Source organism: Dama dama, chromosome 9 (genome assembly GCF_033118175.1).
Source record: "Dama dama isolate Ldn47 chromosome 9, ASM3311817v1, whole genome shotgun sequence".
NCBI classification, from domain to species: domain Eukaryota; kingdom Metazoa; phylum Chordata; class Mammalia; order Artiodactyla; family Cervidae; genus Dama; species Dama dama.
Genome location: NC_083689.1, coordinates 22,443,566 through 22,460,934, shown reverse-complemented (window position 1 = coordinate 22,460,934; position 17,369 = coordinate 22,443,566). Strand labels below are relative to the sequence as shown.

The 17,369-nt window shown below is 54.1% G+C and overlaps 1 protein-coding gene across 5 annotated transcripts in view; it reads right to left on the bottom strand.

The window, feature by feature from the left end:
- Positions 1–17,369, bottom strand: part of PTPRS (protein tyrosine phosphatase receptor type S) — a 109,975-nt gene that overhangs the window by 69,435 nt on the left and 23,171 nt on the right. For 4 of the 5 annotated variants that reach the window (XM_061150614.1, XM_061150616.1, XM_061150617.1 and 1 more), the window contains exon 1: positions 3,914–4,024. The exons of the other annotated variant lie outside the window; for it this stretch is intronic. The gene's annotated coding sequence lies outside the window, so the exon portion shown is untranslated. Of the gene's footprint in view, positions 1–3,913; positions 4,025–17,369 lie in introns of those variants that run through there. 5 annotated transcript variants of the gene reach the window in all.

Sequence of the window (17,369 nt, the reverse complement as noted above, 5' to 3'; positions counted from 1 at the left end):
TGGCTGAGAATTAAAGGGGGAAGCAGGATGGGGGTGGGTGTTTCCACAGAAGCGAACAGCATGAGGAAGGGCAAGGGGCAGATGAGGAGAGATTAGGGCAGAGTGGTGGCAAAGAGGCCTCAGGGGCTCTGAGCAGGGGGGAGGGGACGTGACCAGACTGGCACCACGCCAAGCCTCCTCTATGGCCATCACACATAAAGCAGCCTGGGTCACCAGCCCGGGTCACCAGCCCTACCACAGCTGAGAAAGAGAAACTGAGGTAGGAGCTTTGGGGCAGCATGATGCAGCTAGATCCCTAAGGTCTTGGAGGATGGTGTGGCCATTAAGAAGGGAACAGACACCCATGAGAGTCACAGGAAATAACCTGTGTGGCCAATGAGGCTGGGTACAGCCTGTAGAGGAGGGGAGGAGGGGAGGAGGGGAGGGAGCGGCCTCTGGACAAGGAACCCAGGGCAGATCCCTGCCTGCATCTGTGCCAGGCGCCGAGCTGTCCACCATCCACGCCCAGCAGCTGGGCACCCGTGGGTACTCAACCTGCACAGATGGGGAAACTGAGGCCCACAGAGGAAAGGAGACTCTGCTGAAGCCCCTCAGCTGGGCGGAGCCTTGGTTCCACAGTCCATGTCGACACAGGACTGTGTCCTTCCCTAGTTGCTGTGTGATCTCGGGAAAATGGATGACCCTCTCTGGGCCTGGTGCTGCTGGACGGCCCCTAGGGGCTCCCAGGCCTTGCTCAGAGCGGGTGGGCAGGCACCCATTCCAGTCGGGCGCCAGGGCGCAGGTCACGCGATCCTGGAGCCAGCTTCGTGTACCCACGCACAGCAGGGAGCATAAAAGGGCGATTATGACCAGCACTGGGCAGCAAGTAGGCTTTGTGTCACCCTCACGAGGCAAGGTCTCCTGGGGGCCTGACGACTCCCTGCTGCCTCTCCCTGCTCCCCTCTGGGTCTGGGCTGTCCTGGGGACCAGGGGGCTCATCTGTGCAACCCTGACCCTCAAGGATTTCCCAAGGCCAGGCAGAGGGAAGGCTGGGTAGCTTGTCCCTATTAAGGAAAAGTCCCTCAGGGATGCACAGTCTCATGGTTGTCACACCCACCCTGCCCCCCATACCTCTCTGGCTCCGTTGCCTCCTTTCTGGGTCCGGGGACTTTCCTGCAGCCTGGAACCCCTTTCCCAGGGCCTCAGATCCACTTGAGGATGCGCGTTCCTGCCTCCCACCTCCGGCCTCCCTAGGTTGCTGTGTCCCCAAAGGGTGAAGCAGGGTCCAAGCTCTGCCTCTGCAGCCCCTGGTGGGCTCCACGTGGCTCTGGCTGAGGCCTCCTCCCTTTTTGGGGCCTCAATGTCCTCCCATGGGAAAACAGGCTCAGGGTGGGGCCAGGTGAGGCTGGCCCTGCTACCTTCCAGGAAGGGACCAGGCCCAGGGCCCAGGGTTCTGCCTTTAATTGACCATCGGTTTGCACTGAAAGCTGTCCCCAAAGGTCCCCACAGCCAGGAATGGACGGGCAGGGCATCTGGGGAGCCAGGCCCAGTCCCAGCGGGAGTAATGAGTGTCCCCTCCACATGCCCAGCCCTTTCAAGTGCTCCTTGTGCTTCCTTCTGTTTGACAGAAGAGGAAATTGAGGCTCAGAGAGTGCTAGCTGCAGTTGAGGGTCACACACCAAGGTTAAGGGCTGGGTTAAGATCTGAGGCCATCTATGGCTGATTCATATCAATGTATGACAAAACCCACTGAAATGTTGTGAAGTAATTAGCCTCCAACTAATAAAAAAATTAAAAAAAAAAAAATCAAACTGAAAAAAAAAAAAAAAAAAAAAGATCTGAGGCCAGAGACCAGCTCTCAATCAAGCTCAGAGTCCACACTCCCTGGGGGGACACATTGCCAGGATGGCTCCTGCCAGCATGACCCCCACACCAGCTTCACGCGGGAGCCTGGAACACCAAGATCTGGGTGCACCCCTGCCGGGCTCCCCAGCACCTCTAATCGGTGTCCTGGGCCTGTCCTGTTCCCTCTTTGCATGGTTCTCAGAATGCACTGCTCTGCTTCGGGCCTCTGGGCCTTTCCTAATACAGGTCTTCCTTCCAGGGGCCCACCTGTCAACTCACCCTTCAAGCCGTAGCCACAGACCTCCCCATCCCAGGCTGAGAGTGGACTTGTCTGGGGACCCATCCTCTGCCCAGTCCTGACCCTCAATACTGGGGCTGGAAGTAGCTGTGTTGGACTCTGCCCCTCCTCTGTTCTAAAACCTTCATTGGTTTCCATCAAAGTCCATTCAAATCTAGACTCCTAACCTCAGCCACCCAGAAGAGCCAACTACATCACGTTGCATTGCAAGAGCTGTTTGCCCTGTGGGTGTCCCTAGTCATCACCTTTTGGCTCACACAGGGATATTTGTGCACGATGTTCCCTCCACCCAGCACACCATTTCCTCATTCTCCATCCAACCTCAACCTTCACACTCATCCTTGGGTCTCAGTGGAGCTGTCACCTCCTCCAGGAAGCCCTCCTGGATAGCTCAGGCAGGATCATGGCCCCCTCTGGACTGTCCCAATGCCAGCCAGTGTCTCCCATCATAGCTCTACTCCTGTCACAGACCTATCAACCTCCAGGATGGGAGTCTTCTCCCCGACTCTAGGAATGTGCGTTTATTAGATGCCTACTTCATGCCTGGCCCCATTTGATCCATGCCATTCCTGTGTTTACGTCCTTTTCAGAGAGGAAAACTGAGGCCAGAAGAAGCCACCATGTCAGCACGCACGGGCACAGCCCTGATGTCTGCTCTTGAGTGTAAGGAAACCGCTCAAGCATTAAGAGATGGAGGTGAGGCTCAACGAGGGGCAGACAGGGCTTGGAGGGCTGCCCCCTCCCCCAGGAAGCCCCTCTGGGGTAGGAATCTGGGAAGCGGGACTCTCTAGGCAATAAGGGGGGTAGGTGTCCAACACAGCAGTGCAAAGCAACTATGTTTGTTGTTTTAGTCAGTCAGTCATGTCCAACTCAGCGACGCATGGACTGTAGCCCACCAGGCTTCTCTGTCCAGGAAAATTCTCGGGTAAGAATACTTGAGTGGGTAGCCATTTCCGTCTCCGGGGGATCTTCCCAACCCAGGGCTCAAACCCAAGTCTTCTGTTTGGCAGGTGGATTCTTTACCACTGAGCCACCTGGGAAGCCCCCCATAAAGCAACTATACTTCAATAATAAAACTTAAAAAATTAAAACAAAACGGGGGTGGGGGGGGTAGGATCCAGAAGCATGGGAACTTAGGGACAAGGAGACAGGAATGGAGAGAGGGTCGGTGGGAGCTGATATACTTGCCTGACCCCTCAGTTTATTAAAGCCATCAAGACGCAGAGACTGTATCTGGAGTTCATAGGCCTAAGGGGCGCAGGGACAAACAAACAGAGGAAAACTTTCTGGGAGTTTTGTGGAGTGGCTAAGAGCAGGGATCCCAGCCACTTACGCCCCTACCCCCATCCCACCCCCGGAGTTCTGTCGCCTCTGCAGAGCGGGTCCCCAGCGGGAAGGATGCCAAAGCCCCCTATCAGAAGCCAGCTATCAGAGCACCCCCTCCGCCCGGGCTGGGAGCGAAGGCTGCCGGGGCCTGGCTCCACCCCCAGGAGGTGGGAGAGGAGGTCGGGCTGGGGGCCAGACGGGGGAGGGGACCCCACGGAGCATAACGGTCTGGAGTTTTCCAAAGTAACAGACCGACCTGTCTGAATGGGGGAGGCGCGCCAGGCAGCGGTGGGCTCGAGATGTCCCTGGTGGGTACCCAGGCCAGATCGCACGCAGCGGGGGTGTGGAGGGAACCCGGTGGGTACCCCCCCGCCCCCGTCTCGGAAGCCTGAATAGGGGCGAAGAAAGAGACAAAGCCTAGCGCAGACTGAGCCTCGAGGTGGAAGGGGGTCCGGACGCACTCACCCTGAGGCTCAAAGATCGGGGCCCGGGCCCGCGCTGCCTCGGCCGGGCCGGCTGCAGCCTTTCCCTGGGTCCGCCCGGAGCGCCGCGCGCTGCGAGTACTCAGAGAGGCCGAGGCCCAGCGAGCTCGGCCTGGGGGCGGGGCGGGGCGGGACCATGGGCGGAGCCGGCAGGGGGCAGGCCCGGGGAGGGGGCTCCAGAGCAAACCTCGGGCGGGGCCCAGCCGGAAGTAGGGCGGGGGGCCAGTTGGGAGCCAGATCTGTGGACACTGGAAGCCTACGTGGATGGGGGTCCTGTGCCCAGGAGGCCCCCAAGGAGGGCACTGTGTGCCCCCTTCCCGCAGTGTGCACATACCCGAGGGGGCGCCCCAAGGGACACAGCCCAAGAACCTCCCTTTTGAAGGCCAGATGCTAGAGGGCGCCCCCTACCCTGCTCCTCTCTCCCTTCTAGGCGCTGATCGTGGCCATGGCAACGGATAAAGGGACTGGATGCTGGACAGGGCGTCAGAGGGGGCGCCCCAAACAGACCCAAATACAGGAGGTCGAAGAAGGGGCAGAAAATCCCCTCCCAGTCTGGGTTGGATGGCAGAGGCCGCGCCCCCTGCGAACACAGAAGCCCACAGGGTGGGGGAGGGGCGCAGGCACAAAGAGGCTTCCCTCCTGCTGGGAGTCCAGCAGGGGGGTAGGGGTGTTTGGGGGGGGGGGGGGCGAACGGGAACACTATGTATGGCACAGGCCCCCACCCGAGCCACAACCCTGGGGAGGGGGCGGAGAGCACAGGGCCAGATTGGAAACAGATGGGGCCACCGTGCCAAGCCCGAGACACCCGATCCGGAGGGGGAGGGGAGGACAGGGCAGCGGGGTGGGGAAGGAGGGGTGGCCCCACCCAGGCAGCCAATCCCGGCCTACGCTGCTGCCCCGGTGCGGGTTTGAAAACTCCGAGGGAGAGGCCGGGAATTCGGAGGCCCGGTAGGTCCTGGGAGCTTGGGGACGTGGTCAGGGAGGGGAAAGCAGTCTGACAGAGACCACGGGCCGCTGCAGGGGGGCGGTTCCCCTGGCTGATCCCATTCCAGGAGAATTCCACCATTGATCCCAATGGCTCAGGACGACTCCCACAGCCAGCGTGTATCGAGATCTAAGTACACTCCAGGCCTTGTGACAGCTCACATTACCCCACCGTCAATCACCCCCATTTTCCGAAGGGGTTAGGGAGAAACAAAGAGAAATGACCAAGGTCAGGAAGAGCAAGGATTCGAACCAAAGTTTGGGTCCAGCGGCTAAGCTCCCTTACCCATGATGCTACAGAAGGCCTGGGGCCAGAAAATGACAAATCACTATCAAGGTAAAGCCCAGGGGTAAACAGCAGAGCTGAAACAGACAGGTCCCAGCCTCTAGAAGCTTACCGCCCAGTGGGACAAAGAACATGGGCTGTGACGGAGGGGTGGGAAGGGGGGGCGGTGTGCACAGACAGCTGTGGGAGCCCCTGAGGGCCCCACTGTGGGCCCTTCTGCTAGGGACCTGACTACTCACTTCCCAAGGGTGCCATCCATGCCCTGCTAGGTCTACCCCCATCTCTCCCCAGCACCGAATGCACCCTCCCTGGGTGATCTGCCCATTTTCGGGCCCTGCTTTTGCAAAACAGGGCACTTTGTTCCACTTCCCCTGGCATTGGGGAGCCATGCATTGGAGAGCCATGCACTGGAGTCTTCAAAACACAGGGCACATGGTAAGTACTCTGAACATCTACAGGCAAACTCTCCACCTGCCCCTTCTACATGGAACACACAGTAGGTGCTGCCAAATGAACACACAGTAGGTGCTGCTAAATGAGAAATGCTCTGACACCTCCTCTCCCCATAACCCTGGGAGGCCCATAGCTGATGCTTCATAGAGGTGGGACAGACACCTGGAAACCCAGCACCTTGTGGGAAGCACACAGGAGGTGCTCTGGGTCAATATGGGTGTGGAATCAAGCGGCAGAACCTCCCCCCTACCCTGGTGTGGTAGGACACACAGTGGGCCCTCAGGGAATGCCCCCAGGAGCATGCTTTGCTTGCATCTACAGGCTGATGGTCCAGGCCAAGGGCTCGTGCAGACCCTGGTTTGAATCCAGGTACATCCCATGTGACTTCAAGCAAGAACCTGCACCATTTGGGGCCCTGGTTTCCCCGTCCGAAATACAAAGCAGGCACACAACAGGCACCCGATGAATCCATGTCATCAGGCTGGGTGACCTGGGGCAGAAATGCCTGTCTCTGGGCTGCCCAAGCCCCAGGGGGTGGTGGCTGGGGATGTGCCACCCCCTCCCAGGCAGGCCCTACCCTGTCTGCGCCCTTGCCCGTGTCTCCCTGGAGATGACCTCTTGCTTCCAGGTGAAGGAGGTGACCACAGTGGGGTGGGAACACAGCCATCCCCTAGGTAAAGGTAGAGCCAGACAAGCCCTCCGTCTGGCCTCCCTCAGCTGGGAGGCCCTGTCTGCTCAATGCCCTGAACAAGCCTACCCCCCAGCCCCCATCACAGCTCTGATCATCCCATATGTTAACTGTCTGGACACGGGTCTGTCTCTCCCATCAGACTGTGACCTCAGAGGACAGGGCTGGGTTTGTCTCTGTCTCGATCAGACTGTGTGCCCCGAGTCGGGTCCCCAGCACCCAGCAGGTTCTCAGCAAACATTTCTGCAACAGCCAAGCTGGGTTCTTACACAGAAGACCCCCACCCCCCCAAGTTCTACATTCTCGCCAAGATGCTACACTGTGTGGTGCCCTTGTCCCAAAGCAGGGGTCTTCATTCACCCTTTTTTTAATTTATCCATTTTCAAATTTATTTGGCTGTGCCAAATCTTAGTTGCATTATGTGGAATCTTTAGTTGCAGCATGTGGAATCCAGTTCCCTGACCATGGATGCAACCTGGGCCCCTTGCATTGGAAACGTGGTGTCTGAGCCACTGAATCACCAGGGAACTCCCTATCTGCCCTCTTTTTAAAAATGTTTCTTTTTATTTATTTAATGAATTAGTTGCAGCACATGGGATCTTAGTTCCCTGACCAGGAATTGAACCCAGGCCCCCTGTATTGGGAGCATGGAGTCTTAGCCACTGGACCACCAGGGAAGTTCCTACAATGTGCCAGGCCTGGCTGGAGGCACTGGAGATGGAGCAGTGACCAGGACTGAGTAGGATCTCTGCCCTCATGATCCTGATGCTCCAGGGCAGGCAGTGGATGAGAAAGGAAAGCAAGAAAATACACCAGGGTAGTTGTTGCTAAGTGCTATGAAGATGAGCAAAGTAGGGACTTTCCTGGTGGTCCAGGGGTTAAGTCTCCATGCTTCCAATGCAGGGGGCCTGGGTCTAGTTCCCTGTTTTGGGAACTAAGATCCTACATTTGCCTCATGGTGTGGCCAAGTGGGGAAAAAAAAAAAAAAGGTGGACAAAGTGAGGGAAGAGGGGATATGTGGTGTGGGATACAGTATTAAATAGGAGGGTCAGGGAGTGGGAAATCAACATTGAGTAGTCTAAAAGAAATCAACCCTGAATATTCACTGGAAGGACTGATGCTGAAGCTCCAATACTTCGGGCCACTTGATGAGAAGGGCCAACTCACTGGAAAAGACCCTAATGCTGTGAAAGACTGAGGGCAGGAGAAGAAGGGGGCAACAGAGGATGAGATGATTAGATAGCATCACTGACTCAAAGGACATGAATCTGAGCAAACTTGGGGAGATAGTGAAGGACAGGGAAGCCTGGTGTGCCACAGTCCATGGGGTTGCAAAGAAGTCGAACAGGACTGAGGGAGGGAACGACAAGGAAGGGAGTGGGGAGGTAACATCTGAGTAAGACCTGAAGGAGGTGTTTAAGATAATCGATGTTTAAGAGGAGTGAGCCAGGCAGTGCAAAGGCCCTGGGGCAGAACAGTCTCTGGTGTGGTGGAGGGACAGTAAAGAGACCCCTGTGGCTGGAGCAGAGTGAGTAAGGAGAAGAGAAGGAGGCAGTGAGGGGAACAGAACAGGTTGATGCAGGGCCTTAGGCTATCCTGAAGGAGGTGGGCACACTGGAGGGCTGCAGGCAGAGGAAAGGTGGGGTGTGACTCAGGTATTCCCAGATACCCTGTGGCTACTGCATGGAGGACAGACTGCGGGTGGGGGGAGCTGGAGAACCAAGGCAGAGGTGACTGCACTGGTTCAGGCAAGCAAAGAGGGAATTGATCAGGTGGAGGCAGAGATGTGGGGCGGCAGGGTGGGGCAGGGAGGGGCATGGGCACATTTTGGATAGATCATGAAGGCAGAGCCAAGGAGGTTTTCTAAAGGATTGGTTGTGGGGTGCAAGTTAATGAAGGGACTCAGGATGATTACTTTGAGCACTCTGGCCTGCACATGCTGAAGGCTAGAGCTGCTACCTCCGGGAAGCCCTCCTTGACTGCTCGGCCCACCCAGTGCCCCTGAGGGCTGACCCCAGGCGGGAGCCCACAAATCAGTTGCTACATCCTCTCTAAACACACAGGAGGCGGCTGTCCTTGGGATGCAGCCTGGGGCTAAATCACGTCAGCTCCTGCAGCTGGGATATTTGGGGGGTAATTTTTTTTCAAAATAACTTTTCTTCTAATTATAAAATAGGCTTGTGCAGCAGAAAATTAGGGGAAATCAGCATGAAGAAGAAAATAAAAATTGCCCATAATCCACCCCTCTCCTGGAGAAGAACAGTTAGCATGTGGTCATTTTCATTCATTCTTTCCAGAAACACTGAGCACCTACTGTGTGCTGGGTCACTGAGGACACAGCAGTGGTACAAAAAGCGCCCCCCACCCCTTACCCCGCCCCACCCCCGTGGCTCGCAGATAAGAGGACGAGACAGATACGCACTGAGAAACAAACATCATCACTAACATAAGGCCAGAAGTACTAAGAGGTTGCAAAAAGAAAACAAAACGAACTGTAAGGCTCTAGAAGGATGGAGGGGTCTGGGGGAACCTCTCAGAAAGACCTTGACAGACAAACTGCCATGGGAAAAGAGTTTCAGGCAAGAGCAGCAGCAAGTACAAAGGCCCTGAGGCTGATTGCCTCTTTCTGGTCTTTCTCAGATGGGTACACAGAGATCACCATTATGAAACCATCTGCCAGGGTCCAGTCCACAGAGTTTAACGGGTCTTCACTCGCTCTCCAGCATAAACAACACGAAAAGGACATCGTCGGACCAAGCTGTGACACCCCTCATTTCCAAGAAGAGGGTGATTCCCTCAGGATGGTCAAAAACCTTTGAGACCTGCCCTGATGTGCCCAACCAGGTAAAGCTGCACCCTGGGGACTTCCCTGGTGGTCCAGTGGTTAAGAATCTACATTGCAATGCAGAGGATGCAGGTTCGACCCCTGGTCTGGGATGATCCCAAAGATACTGGGAGCAACGAAGTCCCACTTACTTAGTGGGACTCACTTCAACTACTGAACCCTCGAGACACTAGAGGAGTCCTTGCACCCCAACTAAAGATCCTACATGATGCAACGAAGACCCGGTGTGCTGCAACGAAGACCCGGTGTGCTGTGCTATCACCTCAGTCGTGTCTGCCTCTTTGTGATCCCCTGGACTGTAGCCCACCAGGCTCCTCTATCCATGGGATTCTCCAGGCAAGAATACTGGATTGGGTTGCCAAACCCAATGTAGCCATATAAATACATATTTTAAAAAAACACACCAAAAAACTGCACCCTGGACATTCTCAGGCAGGACCCCCCACTCCCAATCATTTCCCTGACTTCACATTTGGGACCAAGATTTCTGAAAATTTCATTTAAGGGCAACCACCAAACTCCACGCACTTGGCTTTGGGAGCAAGAGAGAAACTGGTTGGGCAGCTTCCTGCTTTCTCAGGCTCTGGGGCTCTGGGGCCCCAGGTTGCCCAATGGGCCCCTCCCCACCCAGCCCAGCATTCATGCCCTGGGGCAGCGAGCGTGTGTCGACCAGCCCGGTGTCCGCCTCGCCCACACTGGCACCACGGCCCTGGCGCCGTGTCTGCCTGCCAGTCACACTGCAGTGAGCACGCTACCCGCCACAGGCACGCAGCACCTCCTCATCTGCCTTTTCCATCTTCTGATTCCCCCAGGCCTTAGCTACCACTCTCTCCTGGAAGAAGCCGGGGTGCTTTCAGGTGCAGCTGGATCCAGCAAACCTACTCTTCCCTGTGTCTTCCCCTGCTCAGCAGATAGGAGCTCTGTCCTTCCAGAGGCTCGGGCTAGAACCTGGGGACTGACCCTGACTCCTCTCCTTCCCTCACCCCCACCACATGCTGCTGGTCTGGAAATGCTCTCAAGTCTCTCTCCAGATGCCCTTCCCATCCTGTCTAGCCCCCATTAGTACCCACCTGGACCAGTCACCCCTGTCCTGGTTCCCCAGCTCTGCCCTTTGCTCCACACAATCTGTCCCCCTCCACAGTGGCAAGAGGGCACCAGTAAGTACCTGAATCAGTTCCCATCCTTCCTCTGCCCCCAACCCTCTAGGCTCCCACCTCCCTCCAGCTAAAGCCCAAGTCCTGCCCTGCTGCCTAGAAGGCCCTTCGGGACCTGCCCCGTCCCCACCCTGCTCTCCCCTCCTCCTCCCTCCGGCCCCCTCTCTCACTCTTCTCCAGCCTCGGGCCTCCTCACTGTTCCTCTAACTCCCCAGGCACAGTCCTGCCCCAGGGCCTTTGCACATACTGGTTTCCTCTGTATGAACTACCCTTCCCCCACATTTTCACGGCTATTTCCTTCTGTCAACTCAGGTCTCCCTCAAACATTGCATCCTCAGGGAAGAACTGATCACCATGGTCGATTACTGCAACTCAGGTACCACCTCCGTCAGCCTTTATCACATATTCATTCTCTAGCTTTTTTTTCTTGGGAGGGGGCACTTATTTTCATTTGAAATTACTTCTCATTTACTGTCTAGATTCGTGCTGTCTGATAAGGAACCACAGTCATATGTGACTAAATTAAAATTTGAAAAAAATTAAACAAAATTCAAAAACCAGTTCCTCGGTCACACCAACTATGTTTCCAGTGTGGTTCGTGGCCACAGGACTGGCACAGACATCACATATTTCTCTCAGCACAAAAAGTTCTGTGGACAGCTCTGCTGGAAGTGGTGGGAACTGGGAGGGTGAGGCCAAGTCAGTTTCAGCCACCGCTGGGTCCTAGCACCTGGCATGCAGTAGACACTCAATAAAAGGTTTCTGAATGAAAGAATAAACTAACGGCTAAGAGGCCTTGCAAAGTCTGGAGGGGCAGAGGTCAGCAGGTACCATCTGCAGCCACAAATCCACACAGCTCAATTTGAACTTGGGTCTACTTGGCTTCCACCCCAGGCACATTCTGGGGGCTGCTGCTCTGGCCCCAAGGGCAGAAATTTGTGAAAAGCTGCTCAAACCACAGCCAGACTCCACTCTGCAGCCAGGTGCCAATGTGCTGACTCAGTCAGAGGCAGGGGTGGCAAGGGTAGCGCCTCTGCCAGGCCCCCCATCGCCCACCTTGAACCAGCTGTGGCCGCTTTAATATATCTGGCCACATCCTCTCCGTAAGATGCCTCTGTACCCGCCAGGTCCCCAGTGGGGACGTGTGTGGCATTTCCCCCTCAAATCCGCCCTGTCTTGTTCCCGACTTCTGCCACATCCCAATAACCCTCATTAAATCTTTCATTCAACTGGCTCATTCCGTTCTCTTAAACTAATTTACTTTAGAAACTAAGTCTCTAATGCACAGCTCTAACTGCCTAGCCTTGAAAGTCACCAGAAAAATTATTACAATGAAACTATGAGTCGAGTTCTTCCATTTTCCCTGGATACTGTTGCTAAACCCAGCAGCACAATGGGATTTGGTTATGGAGAGATTGGCAGGTGTTGGTTTTAAAGATCACCCTGTTCCCGACTGAGACTTTCTTCTTGACCTGTTACCGACTGAACAGAGTCACTGCTGGTCCGTGTAGCTCTGTGCCGCCAGATGCTTTCTCCATGGGTCACCCCCCAAAAGCCCCATCCTGGTGGCAGGTCCCTCGGTTCTTGTCCCATCTCGGTCCCCAGAGAGCTATGTGGCCTTTAGCAAGTTCTTGCCCCTGTCTGGGTCTCTGTGTCCTCACCTGTGCAGAGGACAATTGGGTTTTTGGTGCCTGGGACTGATTTTGGTGGGGTCAAGGCCTTTGATGATCAGAGAAACTGAGGCACTGGCCAGAGAGATGCCCAAGACAGGGCTTCATGCAGCATTTGACCGACTTGCCTCATGAGGGTGGGACCCAGCCTTGGTCACTGCTGAAATCTTAGCCATCTATCCTGTACCAGACCCTATTCTGAGTTTTGGGGATGCAGCAGGAACCAGGGCAGACAACCTCCCAGGGTTTCTCTTCTAGGGAGGGAGACAGATGGAGGCAGCCATGCAAAGATGGGGGTGGGGAGGGAATTCTGGGTAGAGGACACAGCACATACAAAGGTCCTGTGGTAGGAATGAACACACTACGCTCTGGGGAAAGAGAGGGAGATGGGATTAGAGGAGTAAGGTGGGGGGATGTGATGTGAAGAATGAATATATTGAGGCATGAACAATTGTCATACTTCCATAACAATTCTTTCACACATGCATTTAAAGAGCACCTGCTGTATACCAGGCCCCAGGCTGAGCACTAGAGACACAAGATGACCCAGGCAGCCCTGGGCCAGTGTCAGGAAGTTCACAGGCTGCAGGGGAGGCAGACGGCAGGGCTCTGGCAGTTAAGAGACCAGAGGTATGATGAGGAATGCATGGGGGTGGGGAGGGCTTCTGGGAGGAGGTGATATCTAAGATGTGAAGGAAGAGGGGAACTGGGAGAAGAAATCTAAGTAGTGCTCGACTGAATGGGAAGAAGTGGAAATAGGAACCTCAGGCTAAGTCCCACCTCACAGGTGAGAAGCCTGAGGAGCCAGGGGGCTGCTGAGGGCGATGGGACAGCAGAGCTGGTGTCCGTGCTTGACCCAGCTATGAGCTCAGGTGTGGGCATGACCTCTCTGGGCAGTTCCCCAAGTTCTCAAGTCCTGGGTGACTGGGAGGCGGGGCAAGGTGACATCTTTAGACAGGGTTGGGTCCAGGTCCCAACCCCACCCTCCTCCAAGACTTCAGAATGCTCTTTAAAGCTTAGTACGGGGCAGAGCTGAAGTTCCGATAATTTGGCTACCTGATGCAAAGAGCCGAATCACTGGAAAAGACCCTCATGCTGGGCAAGATTGAGGGCAAGAGGAGAAGGGGACGACAGAGGATGAGATGGTTGGATGGTATCACTGACTCAATGGACATGAGTTTGAGCAAACTCTGGGAGATGGTGAAACACAGGGAAGCCTGGCGTGCTGCAGTCCATGGGGTCACAAAGAGTCAGACATAGCTGAGTGACTGAACAGCAAACAATGCGGGAAAGCGCTCTAAACCAAGCGAGGCGCAGAGGAGGCACTCAATGAGCACTCTGGCTCTTATTCCTGGCTCTTCCTGTGGGCCAGGCACCCACAAAGCAGCTCACTGAATCACCTCAAAGACTGGGCTTACTTTCTCCCCATTTTTCAGTTGGAGAAACTAAGGCCTGGAGGTTGGGCTCATAGTCTCACCACTAGAAAGTGGCAGAGCTAGGACTTGAACACAGACTGGTTCTCACCTCCTTCCTTTCCCCCCATCCAGGCCTTGGCCTCCCTTCTTCCTGCCTGACTGGAGGTCACCCTGTCCTGGAATTTGTAGCATCTTGAACCTAGCCCAACTGTGACTTTGTAGCTCACATATGGGCAGGGACTGATAGCCTCATGGAGGCATAAAGATGGACCTCTGGCTCCCAGATATATCAGGTATTACGATTAATAATTAATTATTCCAGGACTTCCCTGGGGGTCCAGTGGCTAAGAATCTGTACTCCCCATGCAGGGGGCCCAGATTCAATCCTTAGTTAGGGAACTAGATCCCACACGTCACAACTAAAAATCCTTAGGTGTGACAACTAAGATTCCTATGCAGCCAAAGAAATATTTTTTTTAAAGATAATTATTCCCCAGTAAGCAGTGCTCTTCTGGGAGCCATGATGGAGGGAATGCAGGTTTGGGTGAGGGCAGGGGTTTGGACTCAGCAACTGTCCTAGGAGATCTCACCTCCGGGCCTTTGCACTCTCCTTTCACCTGCTGGGAACACTCTTTCCCATAAAATCCACCTGTCTCCCTCCCTCACCACCTCCGTTCAAATCTCAATTTTTTTTTTGGCAGGCACGTGGACTCTTAGTTCCCGGGGCCAGGGATCCAACCCGCCCCCTGCATTAGAAACGCAGAGCCTTAACCACTGGACCACCAGGGAAGTCCCCCTCAAATGTCACTTCTTCAGTGAGGTCTTCTGGGACACCCTCTTGAAAATTCTGCCTCCCACCCTGGGCCCTCCCCAGTCCCTTGGAATTTTTCCCCCTTAAAGCAAACTACCACTCTCTCAGACATTTTCTGTGGGTTTTATCTGTGCTTTGTTTATTCTCCGGCTCCCCAACTGGAGTGCTAGCTCCAAGAGGGCAGGAGATTTGTTCTTTCAAATTCCTCCTGCTGAAGACAGGAAGCAGCTGGTGTGTGGCAGACGCAAAGCTTTGTGGACAGGAGAGCCCCTCTTATCTGCTCCTAGAAGCAACCTCCATTGCTGGTTTGTGTCAATCTCTGCATATCTCTCCCGAGCAGTTACAGACCAAAAGTAACATCAGAATACAGAGTGGCTTTTTTCTTCCGTGAAACTGTATCATCTTGTCTGTATCATTTCCCGGCATTCCTCCTTCTTTCAAAAGACACTGTATCTAGTGAGCACACTCATCCCTAGACACTTCCCCTGCTGTGTATAATCTTCCATTACAAGGTTAGTACAATCCCCTGTTGATGGACACCTAGGTTGGCTCCACTTTTTATTTTTTTCTCAGTCTTGACCAATGCCTGTGAATCTTTACGTCCACATCTTCCACATCTCAGGGCAGAGAGATGGGCAGTTGGAGGGTCTGCACCTTCCCTCTGGGGCTGCTAACATCTCTTCTAGGAGTTTTTCTGAAAGACATATTCCCGTGAAATGGCATGTGTAGAAAATCCTCATGGCAAAAGACTTGAAACAACCTAAGTGGCCAACAACAGGGGATTGGTTAAATAAATAATGGTGCAAGGGACCAAATAATGCCACAAAAGATTACCATCTTTTAGTATTATGAGACTAGTATCACAGCTGTGAAAAGGAAGACAGAGCCAGATGTATAATTATGAAATCACTTTTAAGATACATTTTTTTAAGACAGAGGAAAAACAACCCCAAAGTATGGAACAGCTTTTAAAAGATGCTACCATTTGGTTAAACCAGGGAACATAAATCTACCCGCCTACTGAATGTTCACTGAACATGTCTAGATAACTGTGCTGTCCAAAACTGTGGCCATGGGCCACATGTGGCTCTTTACATTTAAATGCAATAAAATGGGATAAAATGTAAAAGTTGAGTCTTCATTTGCACCAGCCACATTTCCAATGCTCAACAGCACATGTGGCCAGAGGCTATTTTATTAGAAAGCTATCACCAGAGAGTGTTTCTGAAATTGTACAAAAGTTCTGCTAGACAGTGCTAATACAGAGCAGGGGCCAATAAGCTACAGCCCAAGGACCAAATCTGGCCCCCTGGCTGTTTGTGTCAATAAAGCTTTATTGGCATCCAGCCACTGCCATTCATTCACGTATTGTCTCTGGCTGCTTTCATGCTACAACAGTGGCACTGAACAGTATTGATGAAGACTGCTGAAAAGATTTACTATCTGGTCCTTTACAGAAAAAGTCTACCAACTGCTGTCCTAGCAGGAGACTGGTGGCTGCTTCTGGTGAAGGAGAGGGGAGGAGAGCTGCAGATAGGAGGGGAGTGCTGGTAGAGAGACTCTCCCCTGTGTATTCTTCTGTACATCCTCCATTATAGCTCACATGTATGTGTTAGCTGGCCGGAAAATAAAAATAAAAGATGGTGAGAAGTAGCCATGCTGATTTATTCTCCCACTGATGACGCCCAGGGGTCCCCCTCCCATTTCCAATCTGGAAATCATCAAGCTTCATACATTTTTGCCAAGCGGATGGGCAAGAAATGGATCTTGTTGTTTTAATCTGCATCTCCTGGGCAAGAGATGAGGAATCTTTAAATATGAATACATGCTTATCTACTCATCCATCAGACCTCCAACTCTAAAAAGCCAGGGATTCTGTTGATCTCAGTCACCGCAGCATCCCAGCACCCACGCGGGGCCAGCCAAACAGCTGGAGCTCAATAAATGTGTGCCAAGTGGATGAATGAGGGCCTGAGGGAACAGGGCCCAGGGCTGGGGCTGTATTACAGGCTGGGGATCAGTGGGGACAGCAGTGGGCATCGAACACCAAGCCTAGCTCCTCCAAGGCAGGCTCACCAAAGGACCTAGGGCAGGCCTGGCTCCCAAGCAGGCCAGAGCTGGCGGCCCCATGGGCAGGAGCCTGGGGACACCCTTCCCGGGGATGGTGCGGGGGGAACCTTGGGCTCCAGGCAGGAGAGAGATTATATATTCATCAGAATCTTAAACAAAAGCCCCACGGCCGCCTGTCAGCAGGCTCTGGCTTTTATGGTAATCGGCGATGAATTACCCACAATGCCTGGCCAAGCGCAAGTGGTTCTTGGCCCAGATCCTAAACTAATTTTTATATGTTCGTGTGTATATAATTTTGCTCACTCCCTCCAGTCCCACTTCCATCATTAGTGGGAGCATCGGGGGAGGGGTGAGGAGAGGGAGCAGAGGGAACCCTGGATGTAAAAGCAGAGGGTGCTCATCAAGACCCCCCTCCCCTCCCCGGGCTTGCCTGGCACCAGGCCCTGGACTCAGCGCCTGTGGAGGTGGGAGATGAGTGCCAAGCTGGAGCCAAGGGGAGTCTGGAAACCACCAAGAACCAAAGCTGGCAGCCCCGGGGGGTGGAAAACGCCCAGAGAAGAGAGAGGAGCAAGGTGGGGAGGATCTGTGGGCCCAGGAATGCTGAGCCGAAGGCTGTGCAGCCTGAATCAAGTGCCCTAACCACTCTGGGCTTCAGCCTCCTGGTGTGTGAACCAGACCTCCTTTGTATCTTGAACTGGAGGCTTTTAGTGAATATCTACATTTCTGCCCTAAGAGCCCCAGTGGAGCTTGGAGCTGGGCAAAGCCCCAGCCCCATCTAAGCCCAAATATATAGCTGGCTGTGCTCTAAATGCTTTGTACACATTAACTCATATCACTGCTGCCTTCTCTTACCATCCCCATTATACAGATGGGGAAACTGAGGCTGAGAAAAGGATGTACCACTGGCTTGTTGGTGGCAGGGGACACCAGCCCCACATCACACCCACAGGCTGACTTTGGAGCCACCAGCTCCAGGAGGCCCCCTCCAACACCTGCAGAGAAGCACTTCTTTTGCTTCTGGAAACCTTAGTGGATGTTCTGTTAACACAGGGGTCCCCATGCC